We start from the raw sequence: 22,170 nt of genomic DNA on the forward strand, positions 1-22,170 counted from the left end.
GCCTTACATAAGCATTATGTATTTTGGATTAGTGTGGGCCTCATGAGAGGTGCTTCAAAGTATAAACTATTTTATCTAAGGTGGATATGTTTATTATGTGTGCATGATGTGAATGTGTACTTATGAATATGTTTTAGAAGCATTATATGCATTGTAAGTTTATCTAGGTTTATGATGCATGTATACTATGGTAAAGAACACCAAATGAAATTCCTTTGCTTGGATGGTAAGTACCACACCATAGTGTTCCCTTTTAAAAGGGAATGTTTTAAAAGGCAATAATGTTTTAAAAGGGAAAGTTGATGTTTAAGGTATTCACTTATGTGAGCCAAGTTGTACCCTCATAGAATATTTAGCACTTGTGTCAAACTGACTTCAGGATTTTCTCATACAAGTTTTGGTCCTTGCATATTTATTCACTGGAGATGAGTAAGCATTGAAGGATGTAAATGTCCCATGTTGGCCTGAGAGGCATAGATCCCCCTGAAATTAAGAAATATGAGAGGATCCACTCTTTGTAGACCTCCTGAAGTTCCTGCACTTGACTTTTAAATTCTTCTGCTCTGGTTAGAGAGCTGTTTTCCCTGGTGAGCAACAGGGATAATTCATAGGGGATGCTGTATGTCTGTAGGATAGTGAAGGTGAACATGTCCAAACCAGCACAAAGATCTGAAAATATCTATGAAGTCAGGGCTGGTTGGTTTGGGGTTTTTTTTCAGTGCTGTGGTTGTGCCCAAATCCCCAAAATCTCACTGAAACCTGACCTGTTCACTTGCTTGTTTTAAAAGAGTGGTAAATAACTCTTCCGTTTCATCAATTGTGGTTCCTCATAGTACATCTACTTATTAGGAGATTGGCAGCTGCTATTGTAAAGAGAGGTTGGAACAAATGTTCCCTTTTTTCAGTCCAGATGAAAATGCCAGTGAAGAGCTCAGTTTCATAATTTTTCATAGATTCTAGCTGCTGCTATCTGGGATTCTACTTCAGATTTTTACATTCTGAAATTAAATTCTCATTTTGGCCTACCAGAGCCCATGTTTGGTGTCTCTTTTTTGGTGTGAGTTGTGGCCTTCTCAAGCTTTTCCCTGAGAAGGTGGCTGTGGTGTGAAATATTTTTGTCTGTTTTGGACTCCAGTCAGTAAATGTTTTGCCTTGTTGGAAGAGTATGTTACAATAAATGGTAAGATGGTTTGCAGTTTTGTAGCTCTGTGCCTTTATCTGCTCAGGAAATAAGAGATTAGTGTATTAAACCACACTCTGAGAATGTATTCTGATTTTAGAGTATTGCACTTCTGCTTTGCATTTCATTTAAAATACCTTTTAAAACCATTCATACAGTATTCATGAAACATCCTAATAAATACTCTCACCACAAGAAGTTTCAAAAAAGTTAGGAATATGCTGTTTGGATTATCTAGGATTTATTCTTTAATTTTTTGTCTCCTCTTTTGTTCTGTACTCCTCCATTTAATTAGATGCCTCATCCTCCTTTCTCTCAGAATAATTTGCTTTTAATCTGTCATAATTTGTGATTTACTGGCTAATTTGAAATGTAGTTTTCTTTACAATTAAAAAAACACCCCCATATATTCAGATTTGTGACTGTGATTAATGTATGGAAGATAAGATGGGGATATAAAACTATGAAAGCAAGAGAAAAGGACCAGTACCTGTATGTATGACAACTGTGTCACATCTCTCTTATTTATTCATCTGAATGATGGATAAATGGCAAAACTCCCATTGATTTCAGTGGGAGCAGAAGTTAACTTGAAATGAGCAGCTTTCCTGCACGTCTAATATTCTGGGGACTCAGGTGCTAATTTGTGAAGAAAGATCAACACAGATGGGAAAAGTTATGGTGTGTGGAAGAATAGCTGGTTGAAATGCAGATCCACACAGTAAGGGCCTAATCTGCTTGATGCCACATACTGTCTTCAATAAAAGTCAGGGCCCTTGCAGGAATCCGAGCTAAATGCTAGTCAAAAATCTAGACAGAGGCCAGAGAAAACCCCTCACTGGTGTGAAATTGTGTGCACATGCAGCCTTCCACAGACAGGTTTGTACATATGTTTTCCTTAGAATAAAACATTAATAAAAGGAGAATGGCACTTGGGAAGACAAAGCATCCAAGGCAACCCATCTGCACTCTTGTCATATGATAGACTTGGACAAACCTAAAGCTGCCGACACAACTGCTCAAGAAGTATGCCAAGGGAGCAGATGCTACCTCTGCAAGGATATTTTCTAAAGTTTGGCATTCAGGATGTTGCCGTTACCATCCAGAGAGGAAGAGGTGAGGAGGAGAAGTGGAATGATGTTGCCTTGGCACCTCCTGATGTCAGCTTTCTCATTCACTTCAGTAAGGTCTTTGCTGTTCTTTCTTTCTTCTTCTGCTTAAATAAGGCATCTCAGGTGGAAGTTAAAAAAGGAAAGCAGCTATGTATGAAAGCAGAACACTGTGAAACTTTATACTACCCTTAAAATATTTATTCAAAGGCAAATTCATGAATGTATTTAGATTTATGGTGCATAATTATGTTTGGGTTAGCAAAAGGCCCACAGAGGTGACGGATAAATCTGTGAGATCAGAAGCCAGTGGGGATTTTGTGAACTCAAGTGGAATAGAAGATTGCTATGGTTTTTAGAGAGCAGCGTGAAAGCCATGCCTTTGGAGAAGAGCAGGTCCTACAGCACCTTTGTTCCCTCAGAAGGCTGGGGCATCCTTGCAGGGTCCCGCATGGGTGCTGGGTGACCCAGTGATGGTGCAGTTGGTTCCGTGAATGTCTGAGGAACAAGGAACTGCTTTTGTGTAGACTCTTGCTCACCATCAAGACCAGGCCATTCACAGTGAGCCATTGGAACCTGTGCTGAGGGTGCTGTGGAATGGTGTGGGAAGTGGGGAGAAGCAGGGGCTGCTGTGGTACCACTGCTAGCACCTGGCGGGGTAAGCTGGGCTTAGTGCTCTGCCGTGTGGTCAGCACCACCCACTGCCAATTATAGATATTTTCCTTTTAAAGAAAATCCTCTATAGAACTGCTTAAATATTTCCCATTGTTTTCATTCCCTCTCATTACTAATTGTAAAAGGGTAGCATGACAGCCAGCAATCCTGTATTCAAGCTCTCAGCCTCTTTGGTGCATTGCTTGCAGCCCCAAATGCCAGCTGCATCCTGGGCTGCATCTAGGGCAGCGTGGCTGTCAGGGCAAGGGAGAGGACTCTGTCCCACTTGCAGTACTGCATCCAGCTCTGGGGTCCTCGGCACAGGAAAGATGTGGACTGCTGGAGTGAGTCCAGAGAAGAGCCACAAAAATGATCAGGGGCCTGGAGCACCTCTCCTCTGAGGACGAGATGGGAGAGAGTTGTGGTTGTACAGCCTGGAGAAGAGGAAGCTCCAGGGAGATCTTACAGCACATTTCAGTACTAAAGGGGGCCTTTAATAAAAACAGACGAACCTTTTTAGCAGGGTGTGGTGTGATAGGACAAGGAGTAATTACGAGCTTAAAACTAAAAGAGGGTCTGTTTAGATGAGATACAAAGAATAAATTTTTTGCAATGCAGGTGGTAAAACACTGGAACAAACGGCTCAGAGAGGTGGTAGATGGCCCCTCCCTGAAAACAGTCAAGGTCAGATTGGATGGGGCTGTGAGCAACTTGATCTGGTTGAAGATGTCCCTGCTCATTGCAGAGGGGTTGGACTCAATGACTTTTAAATGTCCCTTCCAACCCAAGCTAACCTATGAGTCTATGATCCACATTATGCTGACATTAGGCCATATCTGTGAAAAGGTCCCTCTCTGAGCAGATCCAAGGAAACACAAACATATCTGGCCAGTAATGGTCTCCGTTTCCAGAGGTTGATAGTTTCTCTCAGGCTTACACTGATAAATAATATTCCAATGATTTCTTTGACATGAGAAAATACTGCTTGAGGCCGTGTTCACAGTTCTTACCAAACTTACTTGGCTTTTGGACTAAACACGCTTTTAATCACGCCCTGCCAGCAGAGGAGCTAGTAAGTGATGACCTTTGTTTTGTTTTGGGGTTGGAGCAGGCGGAGAAGGAGGCAGCCTAAAACCTGATTCCCGAGGCTTATCCTTGCCAAACTGTGACTGCCCTGCACTCTTCCCATGCTGGGGAGAGTGCCAGAGCCTTGGCTCCATCCCCTCCAAGGAGGAGAGTCGCGAGCAAGGGCACCTCAACCAAGGTCCCCAACTGCTGGTGACCACCCGAGGCCTCGGGGAAGGAGCCCCAGCGCCAGGAGGAGGCTGAGCCTCCCCGTCCCGCTGTGATCACGCGCAAGAGAGCTCCATGTTTTCGTAAAGCGGCATTTGCCCTTTCCAGCTGCTGGATGCCACGAAAGGTCACCCAAAATGATCTAAATGCATCGTTTCCCTGGTGTGAAGGATGAAGCAGGGAACCTTTGAATGAAGGCAGTGCCTTTTTTTTTTTTTTTTTGTCCTGCAAGTGTTCCCTTTGCTGTTACAGTTGCTGCAGTTGAATGCTGTCACTGGGGCTGGCATTGGCCTCCGCTCGCTTTCTGTCCGTGCCGCAGCCTCTGGCATGGCCAGACTTTGCTCGCTGCCCCAGAGGGACTCCCTCAGGTGTGAGCTCTGTGTCTGATGAGATGCAGACCCAGGGACTGAGACCTCAGTCTCATTGGCTCTACATGTCCCTGGAACGTTGCAGAAACCCCAACCAACACCTGTCAACACCTGCCAAGGAGGAGGTTTTGCACTGGTTTTGGCAGGGTGTGTTCGACTGGGGGTTAGCAGTGTCCTGAGCAGAAAACCACTGGAACCAAATCTCATTTGCTAGGATTGAAATATAGCAACCAAGGCAGATTATCCTGTCTCATTGTTTTTATGTGTCCCTGAGTCTAAAGTCATTTTTAAAATGTGAGTGATGCAATTTCTTGCATCTTTCATTTAATATGCTGCTTGGTAAACACTGTTTTAGATTAGTATATTTGTAATTTAAATGAAGACAATACATCAAGTCAAGTCAGAAGAGAAGGAAGAAGTTTAAGGAATGATTGATGCCTCTTTCAGTGTTATGCCCTCTTGAAAAAGGAAAAAGAAAGCATAAGGAGAGGGGAGAGGTGAGATTATTGAGGATCTGTTGGGGTAAGGGAGAAAGACAGAAACTGTTGTTCATGGGCAGAAATACACTATTTTTAAAAGCACAGTCAGGTCTGATAGCTGAATCTGTTTTCTTCAAGCGCACTAATAAATTCTGCCTAATTCATTTTTCATTCTCTCTTGGGGTCTGCTTGCAGATTTGCCTCAACAAAGGAAGCATCATGTTACTTCTTTTAAATAATTGATGGCTCTTGGTCCAAGCCAGCTTGAAGGAAATTCAAAAATAGGTACTGATTGAGTAAATACCCTGCCTCCCCCTCTGCTCCCCCCGCCCTCATCCCTTATTTATTTTTGCAGCCTGGGTGACTGGCAGTCACCGATGATGTCATTTGGGTACACCCAGCACTTAGCAGCTCTGATTTCATTTATGTATTTATTTATATTTAAGAAAATGAGAAGCTGTTAATTGTAAACTGTCTGATGAAGCTAAGAGCTCTTAATAAATCATCAGCAACCTTGTGCCATAACATCCAGGGATGGACCTTAACAGGTTGAGGTTGGAATTGGTACCAAGAGAGGCACTGGGGAGACTTGCGTGTGTTCCACTCCTCTTGGCTGTGGGATGTGCCCTTCTCAGGGCACTTCTGGGTCAGTGTTTTCCACAGTGTTGGTTGTTTGCAAGCTTTGGCATGCCACCTCTGAGAGTAGTGTTGTTTCCATGGAATAAGTAATTTCCCTGGACAGCATGGATTTGCCGAAGCTCTGTGATGACATCTGTAGGGATACACCCTTTATAACTTACCTTTTAAATTAATCAGAAAACAGTGTGGTCCAAATTACCAATGAGAAAACACAGAAATATTTATCTCTTTTTTTTTTTTTGTCTAGGCTTCGAGAGACAGGATGTTCTTATGCCAAATATTGCCGCAGTAAGAACATTCTTGGTGTAAAGTATTACATAGGAGAAAACAGTGGCAGAGTTCACGTCTAGTGAGTTTTGCATTCATACTCTGATTTGCAGTCAACATGACTTCATGCCTCCCCAGTTTTGATAGCAGTAAGTTAAAGGACTGAAGAAAAGCTTTTGGAAGGTGGTTTCTGTGTAAAATCTGTCTTTGTGTTTCTTTGTAAGGTATGTCCATGTTTCAAAATGTTAATTATGCAATGTTGAATAAGTGATGTTCAACTATAAAAGGGACTGATAGAAAAAAAATAGGGAGATTTAATTTTTTTCCAAGCAGGCAAGTCCTCCTACAGGTCATATCTTGATACAATATTTTAGTGCATGAAACCAGCACTCACGTAGTAAATAACATAAGGTCTTCTTGACCTTGCAGCCTTACGTGGGCATGCATGCCATTCAGCTAAACTACTCTAGTGTCCAATACCTTGGAGAAATTGCCAAGTATTTCCTCTGATGCCATGCTTGTCACCCACGCTCGCCCGGCGTTCCTCGCTTCCCGCTAACGGCGCTCCGGCCGCGCAGCAGTTTGAGTGCCGACAGCCATAGTGGGATCAGGCAGGGCCTTTCCAGCTGGAAGAGCAGAGCACCATCAGGGGCATGTCCACATGAGTAGGTGCAGATGGACCAGAGCGGACTGGACGTGGCTTGGCTCCGGTCTGGAAGCCATGGTGCTGCTTAGCGCAATACTGTCACCAGGCAAATACTCTTACTGTTTCTTATTAGTAGGGTTAGATCTAGAAACTTCAGTATGAAGATTGGTCTGTCAGGAATATGCCATGTATTTTGCATATTTATTGTTCTCTCTATAAAGTGAGTATCTTCTGTAAAGTAAGCATTGTAAAGTAAACATGGCAGATAATCTGATTTACAGAAAAAGCTTTCTTTGAGGAATGGAGTGATGGAGACAGGTCTGTGTATTTCTCCTCTTGCCCTCCAGAAATGAACCTCTAGGGTGTGTATTTAGGGAAACCAGAGCATATAAGGGGGCAACATGGAGATGGGAGATCAGTATTTCTGTGGCATTACAATCAAGGCAGGAAGAAGGCAGTGGAAGAATGAGACTTTAAACAATAATATCCAAAAATGCCTTCCAGAGGGAGGAATACAAATGCATATTTGGGTATCTACAAAGTGCACTGTACTCTTAGTAGTTCCTCTGAGCAGTGTAGTGCACAACAAGGTGTGAGGTCTTTTCCAAGTAGTCTTGATTGCTTACGCAGTTTTATCCAAGTGCCTGCAGTATTTGGAAACTTCTGTGTGGTGCAAGGTTTGCAAACAGGATTTAGAGATGTTCAAATTGTCTATCTGCCAAAAGAACGGGTTAAGAATTACTTTGGTGATGGGAAGAGCTTAAAACCAGCTCACTAGCTCACTTTGGGTGTTAATACAGTCTTTAGCCATAGAGGGAAATCTAAGCCTTGCTGAAGGCACAGCATAGCAAGGTATATCTAATAGTGTGTGCTTAACTCTGTTGCCTGGGAGCTTTTATTTAATGCAGTGGCCAGGAAAATTGACCTCATGTTTTGAGTTTTTTTCTTATGGGTTTGGATCCTGACTCACATCATCTACATGTGCAAAGCTGGCAATTTACTGATTTATCGATGGAAAAAAATCACTTAGTTGGAAAAAAGAGGAAAAACTTGTGATAAAAGCACTGTGCTTTGAAATACCAGCTGCATCAGAGGATTTGAGTGGGTTATTGGTGTAATAGGGACCCTTCTATCTGTGAACATAATGCCATATAACAAATACCATGAGCCAAATGAGTAGCCAGTTTCTGATGGCTGAACTCTCCAGTTCTAAACGCTACTGCAAGCATTCTGTTTAGGAAGGGAAGCTAAAAGCCTCTCAAGGGTACATAGAAAATGCTGATCCTGAATGTATAAATGGACACGTTTTAATCCTTAAGTTATTAATTATTTCTCATGATTAATTGCAATTATTTTATTACTACTCCAGACCCTTGGGTCAAATTGCACACTGAAGTCGGTAAGGAATTTGCTGAAGAATCTCTTGATTTGGTATGTTATCATTTTTATATTGAATATTGGACATTATCAGTTGCATTAAAAAGACCAACAGCTATCATGCCATCAAATTACAGGATATATTTGGGTTGCAGGCGTAACTCCATTTCTTTCAGTGTCATCAGATAGAACTGTAAATTTAATGCACAAAGGGAAGGGGAAATAATCCCTTCACCCACAAAGACATAAATTAAATGTTACCCCACGCTAAAATATGTAACCTTAAATGAACCTTACATTAAGGAAAATTCAATGCCTACGTTCAGTGTATATGCTCTGTTCAAGGGGATGGCAAGTACTTTCAGATTAGTCTGAATTTTGGAGGATTTTCTAGTGGGAAAGCTGGGTACCCCCCTCCCTCTGGCCAGCTCTAGCTTCCCAATGCCTCTCTCCCCTCAAGTAACCAGAAGAATCTTTTTCTTCTGAACATACAGCTTGTAATATACATAAAAGCAGAGTTTGCTTTGATCCTGACAGCAAAACGTTTATTTTTAAACTGGAACTGGGCTGTTGTCCAGCAATGCTCTTTCCTTTGCATCATGCCCTGCGTTTCAGCTCCGCAGCGTGCCTGGGTGCAGCTGGACCTGCTGCAAGAGAGACCTGGCGTGATGGGTCCTGCTGAGCTCGCTCCCTCCCTCTCCCCTCATTCCTCCTTCTCCTCTCGTTTTGAAATTCAAATTGAATGCAATTTTCAGCTCATTTGAGCCAGAATATACTCTTGCTGAGCTTCAGTGGCTCTTAAATTCAAACTCGAAGGAGAAAACAGATATCATCTGTCACTGAGGGTGGGAAAGGGTGTCCTCCCCACATTTTATTCATGGGAGACAGGGCTTCACTGACTAATTCTAGTCTTTCTGACTAATCACTCACTGGCAAACTAATCAGCTAATCGATGTGACTGGTTTCTTGTAGTTTGGTCTCTTTTTGCAGGGTTGTTTTTTTATTTCTCCAGCCTATTTAGTATTTATATTTAAAGTCCTAGAAATGCCCTAGCTGAAATGCCTGTGTCTGCATTTGACTGTACCTGCTCGTTTCTGTTCTCATTGTCCTCATCACAGACTATTCCCTTTGAAGAACTACAGATGAAAACACCCCAAATTGGACAGGTGGCAGAGAAGAGGCGAGGGATGAGAAATTTTCAAAAGAAGCTTAAAAAATAGAAAGTAGCAAAGGGAGAAAAAGCATTAAATCATTAGGTGTTGTTATGCCAGCAGGTTTAGGGCCAGGTACATGTACAGGGTAAATACCATAGCTACTTATTGTATAAAACCTGTTTCATATTAACACATGTGGCAGTATCTCATGAGTCATCTGGTGGGAGTCCTGCTTAAAAGTAGAGAAGAAATATGGCTCACTGTTTTTTTCCTTACTGCTTTATTTTTTTTTCTAGTATTATTTTTGAAATGGAAAACGACTCTTGCAATGAAGTCCAGCTCCTGCTTTTATTGTACTCCTTCACAAACTTCTCTTTCATTTGGTGAAAATAACACTGGTTTTGAGATTGGCAACTACCTTCAAAGGGAAATGTTGCAAGAAACAGCAATTTGGTAGGTGTAAGGGCAAAACTAAAGTACAATCTGTGCTAGTAGAGAAAATAGGTTGCTTAATCTAACAGCATGATAGCATTTTAATGCTGCTCTGAGCAACGTCAGCTTGCCACTGGCAAAAATCCACAACCTGAATTTTTGTTGTAACAAAATCTACACGCCATAAAGGACGTCATAAATAGACGGGACATCTGCAAATTGTGAGAACATATTAAAGTCAGGCTGGAAAGAATATCAAACACCATGCTGGTCCCTTAATTGTTTTATGTGTTCTAAAGCCTTGATATATTACTAAACCTGGCTTAAGGTTGAAAACTGCTGTTCTGGAGCTTTCTTGGTGCCTGTTCCTTGTTCCTCATGCTGGGCAAGGGTTGACGTACGGTCAGGGCCCAATCCTGCAAACAGTTTTGTGTTTGGTGTGCTAACATCACCCAAACCAAAATGAAACTCTGGGGCAATATTCTGCTATCCCTTTGGTCACCTTATCTACTTCAGTTTAGTACGTGGTAATCCCTAAAAAAAAACCCAACCCTTTTTGCTGTGGGAACCAAGGCAGAGATTGTGCGTGTGGCTGATTCATGACAGATGCCCTGCACAGGAGCCAGCGTGCTATTCCGGCAGAACTTGGGTATTTCGTGTTGGAGAGGCACTGGCAAAAAGCAGGGCTGAGGGAAGAGGGCGCTCTTGGTGTGTGATCAGAGAAGCCCAAGCTCACCTTTGGGACTGGGCCCCTTCACGACACAGGCAGTGTGGAGACACCTGGATCTGGATCACAGTGGAGTGAGTTTAGAGAGGTGATAGGCACACAGCTGCCAGGGTAGCAGGAATTGATTTCCAGTGGTCTTTGTGGTCATAAATGTTAGCCCTGATGCATTTACAGTTACTGAAGCAGGGGATTTTGGAATCTTTTTTTAATTAGGCAATTAAATTCAGGTTAAGCCCTGTTTCAGGCACCTCAGTGCCTCTCTGAATCTTCCCCTTTGTCTCCAGTGGCTCTGTTAGACATTGACACTGACCTGCAAAGCTGGTACTACAAGTCCTTGTAAAGAAATCTGATATTCCTATGGAAGTTATGATGATGTATGTAAATCAGCTGCCATATCCACACTGTCACCTCTTCAGCTGAAAAAGAAGGGCAAATCATTTCGTTGGTAGCTGCTGAAACCGTCAGCTGCACTGTCATTAATACTCTTCCCTCTTTCCTGGAAACTCAATATGTCAGCTACCTGATGTACCCTTCCTCTTCCAAGAATACATCTCTCCATTCCTTCAAATTCTTCTTGAGCTGGGACCTCCCATCTGCCAGTTTATTGTTCTTCTTCTGGCCCATTAGTTTTTCCTCCCATTATTTTTCATGTGGTTTTTTATAGAATTTTATCATGTGCTAATAACCAGGGTATCTGAATTCTATCCATATAAAGTTATGTGTCCAGCTGCTGTGATGCCTTTTTGTTTTACCCCTCCTCTTTCTTGTGGGGAAAGCAGTGCAGGGTAAGGCATTAGGTTTTGACTTTTTATATTGTTGTTACATGCACCTACACCATCATGACTCTGGTCACCCTCTATCCTTAAGGCCTCCCCTGGACCATCCTGTTTGGACTTTGGTGCTGGATCTGTTTCTTGGGGAGCTGTCTAGATTTCTTTTTCTGCTCTCTGAGAAGAGAGTGTCCATGTGGTGTCAGTTCTCTGAAGCAGGTGTTCCCAGACCCTCTCCCTAGATGCCATTGCTGAAATACCTTGTTCTACACTCCTTACTTTGTCTTGCTGCTTAACCCTGATTGTCCTGGAGATCTTCCATGATCACTTCACGCACCTTTAATTGATCTTACAGGGACCACATGGCAGCTGAAGCATTTGCACACAAACTTCATACTGGGATTTGTACAATACAAAGTATTTTGTTTTGCAGAAATACAAGAGCCATAGGAATCCAGGTGATATAAGAAGTGCCTGCCTCCTTGCTTGGGTGACTTTCCTGTATCGCACCCCTCCCTGGTCCACCTTCCAGCCCACATCCATCTCTCTTGGTTTGTGCTTGGGCCATATGTGAAGCTTTCCATTCCAGAAAAAAGCAAAACTCTGACTGTTGTTAATAGACATGAGCATCAATGGGATTTTTACTTAAGTCTCTGCAACTAACCTTTTTGTTTTAGCAGATATTCCCATACAACTGCTTAAAAGTTGCACCTGTAAGTTTTCTACCTGAGTAAACTCCTGTGCACCTCAGGAATCCTATTAGAGATTTCCACATAAGAAATGACTGGATTGCTAGTCACAAAACTAAAATTTTTGTCCCATCCTAAAAAAACCTGTTGGTGTGTCTGTGTGGGTTATGCCTGTATAGGTGTGTATCCACAGAAAGAGGATGTTTGATATTTCCTCAATAGCAGGTTACCTGTTGCTGTTCAGAGGTCATTGGGTGACCTGTAAGTTCTGCTGGATTATAGCATGCTCAGTGAAGACCACAGTTTCAAATGAATAAACAAACGCTAACCAAATTGTGCATGTTTGTGGTATTGAACCTATAATCAGGTTTTTGCATTTTAATTTTGTATACACTTTTAAGAATATGTATATTAATCCTTCTGATTGGTTCTTTATCATTCTCTATACCTTAAAAAAAAAGGTCTTTCTTTATAGTGCTTTGAGAAATTTAGTAGTGTAAGATCAGAACTCTTCTCTTTGAAATTTATCTTTAAAACTGCTATTGACTTTTGCAGGATTAGTGGTCATGTTAGAGAGCCTGAGAAAGTGGTCTCACTGCTTACACAACATCTGATTCCTAAATAACAAACCTCGTCAAGTCAACTATTTCCGAGTCACGTTTTGTTCCGTCCTGGCAGAAGCCAGACTGGGACAACAAATTGTATCACCAAAGAGGCATGACATGAGCTGTGCGTGTATTTTCACCAGCCTTTGTATTGCCATGGCAACAATAGTTTTAATTGTGGAGAGCCAAAACAGTAAGTTGTATATCAGATGGGGCTCAGTTTTCCCTATGGACAGAACTCTTGATTAGCCACTGGAGAAAAGCTTTGTATCTCGGTTTTCCTTCCAGTCTGGATTTTGTTCTCTGCTTTAGCTTGTTGTGTTCAGCGTGTGAACTTGGAGGGGCTGCAGCCAGCTGGAGGACAGTGTCACAGAGGGAATGAAATGACCCTCCTGTCTCAGGGGCAGCCTGGCACTGTGCTGGTTTGGGTGTTTAGGAATGGGTCTCTCACTAAAGGACTGCTCTTGGCTTCCCTCTAAACCACTGGAGACTTGCGGATTTGGAAAGGGCTGGTGTGAAGTGATGTTTAATAATCGGCCTTGACAATGTTCAAGATTGTGCTTGGAGGGACAGACAAGGAGTCCTACTTCAGCAGTACACATGAAAATTTGCAAAGCAGATCCACATCTACATCCAGCTGTGGGAAATAAATATGTCTGCATGGTTGGATGCAGGTCCGGAGTGGCTTTTTTCACAGTGGCAAGGGTGTTTAAGTCACTTGTCAAAAGGGAGGTGTAAGGGTAGTGACCAAAAGCATGTATGTCACTGGGGAAATTCATAACAAGAGAGGAAAAACTTCATTGATGTAAATCAGTGTCTTCGTATATATATATACATACACACACACACACACATATATATATACATATGCATATATATACACATATACATATATATATATACATAAGTCAATTATGTGGCCTTCTAATTTGCTAATTTCCTATTTTGCTTGAATGGTGGCCCTTGGTGGTTACGGTAAGGTTGCTTCTGGGTTTGTGAACTTCCTGGCAGTGTTTGAATAGTAGAGAGGTTGGAGAAGAGATGGAACCCTATAACTTTTGTGTGGATCTATTCTGATCCTCTCTGATTCCTAACGTATGTTTTCATGATCACAGGTCAGAGGCAGCATCATCAGGAGCTCATGGCTAGAGATCATGATATCACAGAAAATGAGTTGCAAGATCACACTATTAACTAGAAATTCAGTTATTCAAATGTGGTTCCAGGATGCAGGGGGCTCAGCAAGCATGTAGGCTAATATGTAGATATGCTGAATCTGTAATCTCACTTCTTACAGTGTCACAGCAACATTTTTTTACAGCACACAACCCCGAGCAAGTAATTCACTGATGATTTTATTGTTGATTCACCTGTACTTCTTGAAATTTAAGAAATCCTGCCTTTAGGATTTTCATTTTGGAATTTGAGATCATAAATTAAGCCCTCTTATGAAAGAAAATAAGAAGTTTGCTGTTGTTTTTAATAAGATTTTGCGGTAAGTATGGCAACAGCAAGTCTGTCGGTCCCAGCTTTACTGCACGTGTGTAGCTCTGTGCTTTGAGACCCTTGAAATATCTGGTTTTAGGACATCAGCAGGGGGCTAATGAAAAGGCTTTGTTGATTTTAACGAATTGCAAGCCACTGTAGCCAAAATAAATATAATCTGCTTTTTGGATTAGTTGTCACACATGATTTTACCTACTAACAGTGATTAAAGAACCCTGGTGGACCAGAAGCATAGCTACTCTCTGGTGACTCTTGCTAAAATAGCAATAAACAGAAGTAAATAAATTGTTAGGGCATTAGTTATCTTTAATAAACACTGATACTGCATATAATGTTTGGAAGAAGGCTTCAAAAACCTCCATTTAGCACAGACAGCAGTGTCACTCTTTCTAGCACAGATGGCATTGGTCATTTTAGATGTCTGGAAATCATGACATGGCCAAGCCGTGTTCCTTGTACCACTGAGCTGCTGTCCCTCCTTGAGAGGTGCCGACCCACCTGCACACCTCATGGAGGCCTCCATCACTCAGCCATTTTCATCCAGCAGCAGACACCAGAACCAAAGTTGAAAATATCCCAAACTAGAGGGATTATGACAGGAAAATGAAGGGAGTGTTAATTCCTTGTGTAATTCTGCAACCTCCGAACCACTGTAATTCCATCCAGCTAATGAGCGGAGGGCTGGTGCTGGTCCCTCTTACCTTCATCTGTGTAAGCTGATGAACAGAATTACTTGCCCCTGCTGACATCCTTTATCTCTGATATTTTCCCAGTAATCAAGGGGTGGGTGTGTTTCCTGATCCCCTTCACATTTGTTGTGAGAGGCAACAATTACACTTGATGATACTGTACCATTCCGTTGGACTCATTGTTGCTTTTAATCAGTGGAGAAAAGAAACAAAACAAATGAAAACATGTTCCTTCTTCCAAGAGGGAATTATTGCTGTAGTATTGAATGTTGGGAGTGATTTTAGGTTCTTTTGTAGCGGGGATAACACCTTCTTGAGAGTGGCAGAGAAGTGAGGAATTTCCCAAAAGCAACGAAGAAATTTAGGGCTTTGGAAATGAAGAAAAAAGTCAAAGGATAGCAAAACATTAGGAGTATTACTTTAAGGAAAATCCTACCAAAATAGGGAGAGGGTGTTAGCTTTCTAATGAGTCTTCGACTTGTATTCATCTGTTCCTAATTGTACACCCCTGGAAGGCACATGGCACTGTTCTACAAGAAGTTTATCTTTTATATGACAGTCACAAAACTTCAAACTTTTCAAGTAAACATCCTCAGGCTTTTTAAGAATTGTATAACTCCTTTTTGATGTATGGAGTTAGATTCTTGTGTGGTGTTTTTGGTGAAGTCGTGCAGCAGTTGCAACCCACTTCTGGCTTTATAGTCTACGGAAAAAATTCTTTGATACTGTGCTCAGGAAGGGAGTAAGACCCACCGAGGACCCATCCTTCTCTTGGCTGGCAGTCATTAGGAGTTTGGAGACTTGCCCGATGGTGTAATTCAAGTCTTGACTGCATATCTTATTGGTTAAAAATAGGAGCCAACTCCAGCTCATCAGTTTTTGCTAAGAAACTATTGATTGTGATTAGCAAGCTTAAAAATAATTACCTTGTGTCTTCTTTGCTATCTTTGGACATACTCTCATATTCCTACTGTTATAGAAAGTATTGAGCAGCACAATAGGATGATTTGATGACTAAGGTGTTACACTGAGTGGGTGTGAGATGGGTATTGAGCACATCTTAATTGTTCCATCTCCTGGGCATGGAACAAACACACAACACCTACACGGGGGAGAAAACCCACTGGCCTTGCTGGAAAATACAAAGTGAGCTATCCCTCATGCCCTTGTTCCCATGGGGAAAGGTGTATCCAGTCCTTCCCAGTTGCAGTCATCCCTTTCACCACAAGTTCGGCAGAAGCCACGAGCCCACCCAGCAGCACATGGGTAAAACAGTGGTTTGCTTAGCAGCAGGGGAAGGGGGGGATGAGTTTTACCTGGGTTTCAACACCTACTCTGAAAGCCTGATGGTGCTGATTCATACCTGGTTGCAGTTGACCCTGAATGGCTGACTCAGTTAATGATAACTGAAAGCCCGTCTGCCTCTGGAAGGTGTTGTTCTGTAGCAGGGACAGTCTCAGCAAGCAGATGAATTTTCGTTACTCACAGCTCTGTGTACTCAGGTGAACCAGCATCCACTTCAGCCTGCTCAAGGCTAGGCCACCTGCTGAGAGTGTGAGAAGAGCTCCCTATACCTGTCAGACTCCTAATGCAGGTCAGTAGCCGCTTCAGGGGGCCACCTCCTCCAGGCTTTAACTCTTGAACACCCCTGGAAAAGCTGATTTCATGCCACGTTCCTCTCTGCTGAGAGAGCCAAGAAAGAATAGCTTCTCTGTTTAAGTTTGGTGTCAGAAGTTGTGTGGTGAGACTGCTGTATGCTATATCTGTGCGTATGCATATACGTGTACGTATTTTTATGCCTATGGGATTGCTTTACCCTGTTCTTTAGGTTTCATATCCCCTTTGAATGTGTCAGTAATTTCAAATCCTTACCAGTCTGTGATGCCCAGTCTGAGTTTGCATTTCCAGTTTCTATTTCTCCTAAAGGCTTGCTCTCGTATTGGTTTGGTGTGTACCAGGTTTGCCCTTAGTAGGCACCTTGCAGGTAATGTGGGTTAGAATGTCAGTTATGGGGTGTTTTGCAATCAGGGCTGCTTGCTGCAGGGCTGTGCCTATCAAATGTGGTCTCATTGCACAACCAGGTAGTGATGTGTGGGGCAGGGTGCACGCTCTTCAGGCCAGCTGCAAGTCATGTGAAACTGAGCGTGTTTGCATGTCCAGGAGAGGGACTCATTCCAGCTTTTTTGTGTGTTAATGGCAGCTTTTGAAATTCAGAGCTAGAATTTACCCAAGGGGAAGGAAGAAAAATCACTTGGTAAAGCATTTCCTGGTGCAATGGTCTTCAAATCGGCACAAGTGGGAGAGGTGAGTGCTGGGTCCCACCAGAGTGACTTCCTCATGTGGATTTCGGATTCTGTGATTTGTGTTGCTTCAAGAACGTAAAAAGGAATGAATCACAAGGCTTTGGTACGGTAGCAAGAGAAACCGTGGGCATGTTTGCTCTGGTCTGTGTCAGAGGAGGAGATGCAGATGGACTGCAGCTGCAGCTCTGGGAAAGCAGGGCTGGAGCAGGAGCCCTGAGGGCTGGCTGAGGAGCTGGGAACCTGGTGGGGAAGGTGCAGCTCTTTTCCTCTCGCTGTTCTACAGGGGATGTTACAACAGCCCTGAGGAAGGTCTGGGCTGCATGGACAGAGAGCAGGTGATGGTTTGGGAAAAAAACTTCACTGACAGGAGTTTCTGACAGCAGCTTTATGCTCTAAAGGTATTGTCATATGCTTTTTAAGACTTTTTAAGTGACTCTAAATCTGTGTACTGCAGTAATTTCTCTATAAATATCTGTGTAAACTCTCAATAGACTCGTACATGTAAGCTATGTATTCCAAACAATTTGCTTAAAAAATATTTGGCTTGACTGAGAAAAATATTGTTGGAAGAGCTGTTTCTTTCCCCTGCTGTGTTTAAAGGGGCTTAGACTTGAGTCCTTAAATTCAGCATCCTTTATTAGCATGATTCCAGGATTCTCAAGGATTTATATAAGAGCTTGAAGCATTTAAAATGTTTGTCACATTTAAAACCAAATGCTCCAACTTTAAAATTTGATCTATTGGGCTGTACCAGAGCTAGAAGTGAATGCTGTATTGCTTTTCTGTGGTTTGAGTACCTTCTCCTTCACCCAGGAGACTGCAACGTATTTTTTCGTGTCTGGCTGTCTCAGATACTTATGTGGATGCAGCTACTGCAGTTTCTGAATGTTTCACAGCACTTTGGAGAGAATATTATTACCTTACACATATCACTGGTTCACGAATACTGAGTGCCACAGATGAACTTTGACAAGGTGTTTGGTACCTTTTTTTGGAAAGAAGGGCATGATTTTAGAGCAAGTTTGCTAACATATAATGAGCAGCTGCAGATTTTGCACATCAGCAGGGAATGCTGGGCTGAAACCCATCAGGTCTGGGCCCTGGAGAAGCTGAGCTAGTCACAAGTACCCCATTTGCCATGTGAATATAACTGTTACACAGCCTATTGGCTATACAAACAACTTGTGATCTCACACAGTTATTTTTTGTGTTATATTTAACACTTTTCTTGTCAGAAGCAGTGAGAAACAGGGAGAAATACTTCTGCATGTATGTAAGCTGATGGCTTCAAGTCAACTACAGCTGCTAGCCTGGCAATAATTTGAATTGTTGCAAACACATGGAAGGAGTAAAATAGAAGATACAGGAAAAAGAAAATAATCATCACTAGGGACGTTTCTTTAGAATAATTTTATTAAAAGTTCATGTTTGAAGTGATGTCATCCTTTTCATTCTCTGTATTTAATTGTCCTTCTGAAGCTTGGCATAGCTATTCTGATGCGCAGCAAAAATATTACATCAAAGGTGAAAGTTTCAATCCTGGCTGAAAAATAAAACAGAGGGTGGTGGGACACAGAGGAGGGGGGAGAACCCCCAAATGACTAAGAGTTCTTGAAAGTAAAATATAAAAGAAAATAATAATTTCTCTCCCCTGACAAATAGTTCAAAAAGTAGCCAACAGTTTGGATCTGGTATGTCACATTGCATACAAATGAAGAAACTGTCACCATCAGTTTCCTTTGAAACCTTTTGATCTTATCTTCTGTAGTAAAGGGCATGTGACTTGATCAGGCTCCTCTTCTCTGATACATAGTCAGAGTCCTGATCTAGTGAAATATCTGTGACAGATTTCTCCACTTAGTTGATACTTTTTTTTTTCCCTTCAGTGCCTTTGTCGGGGGAGGGATATGATTTACCCTTCCCTCTCCCTCCAGGAAAGCCAGTTTCCTAATTTGACAATTCCTAGCTAATCCTGTATATTATGTCTTATTCAGTAAGTCTTACAACTGTTTTCTCTCCACTTGCTAGGCTGGCCGGTTTATCTGGTAAGAACAGGAAAGCGGAATTATGATATTTTGTAAAGACACATTAGACAGTCGGTTCTTCTGAAAAGTCGTGTGATATGTAATTCTGGCAATTAATACAGGATTGTTTTATTGCAGAGTACCTGTTAAAGGAGGATTTGAATATGCATAGTCAGTAGCATCAGGGAATAGCAGTGGGAGAAAAAGCTTTCTAAAGACCTCTAAATCTTAAAAAGCACAGTTTTTATGAGGTATTTATATTTTTAATACAAGCTATAATAGCTAATGTGCTTTTCTTGATTAATGTTTAGGTCTAGAACTAGTGAAGTCAAGGAAAAATTTCCCAAAGGGCTAAACTTTTCTACTGTGGCAATTGATGGCAAAGCTATTTTTGCCTTGTGTGTGGTGAGGCTGCTCTCTGAGGGAGAGCTGAAATAAGAACTAAGCCCTAGGAGGTCTTGCAGGGCTCCTCTTGGCAGAGCAAAGGCCAGAACAAAGTATCTTTGGGTTCCTGTGTTGTCACTGCTGGGCTTTGCTGCCCAGTTGCTGGTGTAGGACACCCTTCTTTCTGGTGGCCACAGAGTGGTTTCTGCCCCTGCTGGGACCCCGGGAAAAAGTTTGCCAAATTTGCGAGGTTTGCAACAGAGACAGAAAGTTTGGGGGTTTTGTTTGTTTGGGTTTTTTTGGGGTTTTTTTTTGTCCCTGTGGAAAGTAAGCAGCGATTGAGATGTCCAGGAATTGTTTCTACCCAAACTTCCTAATTAGAAAAAATGCTGGAGTTGCTGAGTCGAAAGCAGTGTTTAAATGGGTGAAGGTTGCTGGGCAGTGTTGTTTGCACGGGAGGTCAGGCTGGGTGATCTCGCTAGGCCTGCAGCCGACTCCACCCCGGAGCATGAGGTGCAGCCTTGCAAACAGGGAGTTCTCCAACAGAAACCCCAAGATTTCCAAGCTCATAGGAGCAACAGTGGGCTGCCTGCTGGCCGGAGCAGGCTCTGCTCCGTTTGGTTTTCCGCTCGGCTTCTGTCGTCGGCGTGTCCCTGTTAGGAGTAATGAGCTGAGAGAGACTGGAAGCAAGCCTGCAGCGTGCCAGCTCGTCTGGGAGGTGCAGCTGGGTAAAGTGCAGCAGCAAATCTTTTGCAGTGCTGCTACTGAGAGCTGTTTCAGAGAGCGGTTTTGCTCTCCGGTGGTTTTAACACCGCAGTTGCATGCGTTTACATGGTGAGTGTCCCTCTGCCTGCTGAGGTGGCTTGTGTCACTGTCCCTCAGAGCTGGGAAAAGGTGGCTGTTGGGCTTCTTGGACAGAAAGGTCCCTTATGGAGTCTTTGTGTCAAAATCTGGGAAAACCAGAATATGTGTGACTGGTCCAGCAGCATGTTCTCTTGTTGCCGAAGTCCTTGGCTCTTAGTTCCTGGTTTAGCAGAGTAGGAGAGCATGTCAGGACATCCTGCTGGGCCTCAAATATGTGCTCAGGAGGGTTTGTTTCTGGGCTAGCAAGGAAAGCTAGCAAAGCTAACTTGACTTTTTCATCTGAAGAATTTGGCTCTTCCCATGTCTGGGCTCTTTCCTGCTCTGTTGTCTGTTGTGTGATGAGTAAGAGCTGGTATTCAGAAGTGGTGCCTGAAGACCGATGGGTTTGGTTGCTGAGTAGAACTGAAGGTCCTAGCAGTTGGGATCTTGGAATGCAAATAGCATCCAAAAATGGTTTTGCCTTTTATCCGTTAGCACAAACACAGGTCAGATGTTTTAACTATCAACTTGGGTGAAAAATCAGTCTTCCTGATGCTCCACAGGACTACCAGTTCAGTATATTCTGGATGCTTCAGCCTTGGAATGTGAAAGGCAAGGGACAGAAGCACCAGGAGATTGCTTCCATCTGCAGATTTTTGCAGCCTCTCCAGCATCCTTTATCGGGGACAGGCAGCACCTCATCAGCCAGCTGCCAAGCAAGGAGACCTGCTGGTGGTGCCAAGGGCTGGAAGGAAACCTCAGATGTGTCTGGAGATCTGGCTGCTACCGAGACCCCCCTTCTCCCTTGCTGGTGAGAGAAGGATGGTGGGGATCTGACAGACTCCCTGTTTCCCCATCAAGGAGTGAGGATGTGGGGGAATGTGATGCTCAGCACTCAGCCATCCGGGTTTAAGATATCCAGAAAACCAAACATTTGCTTTCAAGGCTTATTCTGCAATCAGCATAATTTCTCAGGAGGAGGGGCTTTTACTGTGGAACAGAAGGTTGGGGAATGGAGTGTTTGTAAAGGGAAAAACAATTCTGTTTATGGGCTGAGAGTCAAAGACCTTTTTGGACATGATCACCTCTGTCTGTCTGCTTCGTATACAGGAGGCAAGTTGGATAGTTTAAAATGTTGGCTATTTTATAATAATACTAATAACAATTTAAAGATTTTCCCAGCTGTTGGAGGACGCAATTTTTCTTTGATAGGCCATTATGTATGCAAGACCAATTGGTAAACTGCAATGTACTGTTCTGTAATTATTCTCCCCTGTAGCTTTAATGAGGAGATCTGCATGCAGTTTGATGGGAGAATATACTCTGCCGACAGCTACATCGAAAATCAAGACAGGTGTAATCTGCTTACTGTAGTCTGTGAATCCTCACCATGTGGCTATGTTATCTCTAGTGCATGTTTATAGAAAGATGCTTGTAAAAGGATTTAATTTAATGGAATAATGGTAACTGACACTATGAAAATGAAGGGGCTCAAATAATATGGTGAGCAGAGTTGTATAAACACTAAAGTAGATGATTAAAAAATTGGTGTGTTACCTCATTTAGTTATGTGAAAAGAAATGCAAATCAAGCCATGGTATGGACTAAAAGAAACCATTCTCTATTGCTAACCCAGTCTTAGAACAGACTTTGGGGTATGTACATAGTGATATCTGGTCAGTTGTGCAGATGTGCGTGGCTGTCACTAAAGCTCTGCACAGACCCATTTCCAGGACCCGAGTCTGAAGAGCAGGATATCTTTTAGAAGGCAAATACTCTGCTGAGAGCTGTAGCCAAAAGCTGCAGCTTGCTCTCAGGTGGAAGAGTACTTGTCTGATGAAAGGACAAGTTCAAGCTTTGTTTAGGAATCTACTCTGTGGTGGGAAAGCTTTGAGACTCTCACATCTGATGGGTCTCTGTTTCCTTACCTGCACAGTAACGATAACAATAAACTATTATTAGATAAACAGCCCAAATAACTTACTATTTTGAAGTCCATTGAAAAAAAAGAAAAGGACCATCTCCTTGCTAG

The 22,170-nt window shown here is 42.6% G+C and overlaps 1 protein-coding gene across 17 annotated transcripts in view; it reads left to right on the forward strand.

Annotated features, from left to right (window-relative positions):
• Window positions 1-22,170, forward strand: part of ESRRG (estrogen related receptor gamma) — a 390,416-nt gene that overhangs the window by 94,426 nt on the left and 273,820 nt on the right. The window contains exon 1 of one of the 17 annotated variants that reach the window (XM_014252909.2): window positions 16,789-16,888. The exons of the other annotated variants lie outside the window; for them this stretch is intronic. The gene's annotated coding sequence lies outside the window, so the exon portion shown is untranslated. Of the gene's footprint in view, window positions 1-16,788; window positions 16,889-22,170 lie in introns of those variants that run through there. 17 annotated transcript variants of the gene reach the window in all.

This window comes from Pseudopodoces humilis, chromosome 3 (assembly GCF_049639895.1).
Source record: "Pseudopodoces humilis isolate 2021_Gansu_Grassland_sample_001 chromosome 3, ASM4963989v1, whole genome shotgun sequence".
Classification (NCBI taxonomy): domain Eukaryota; kingdom Metazoa; phylum Chordata; class Aves; order Passeriformes; family Paridae; genus Pseudopodoces; species Pseudopodoces humilis.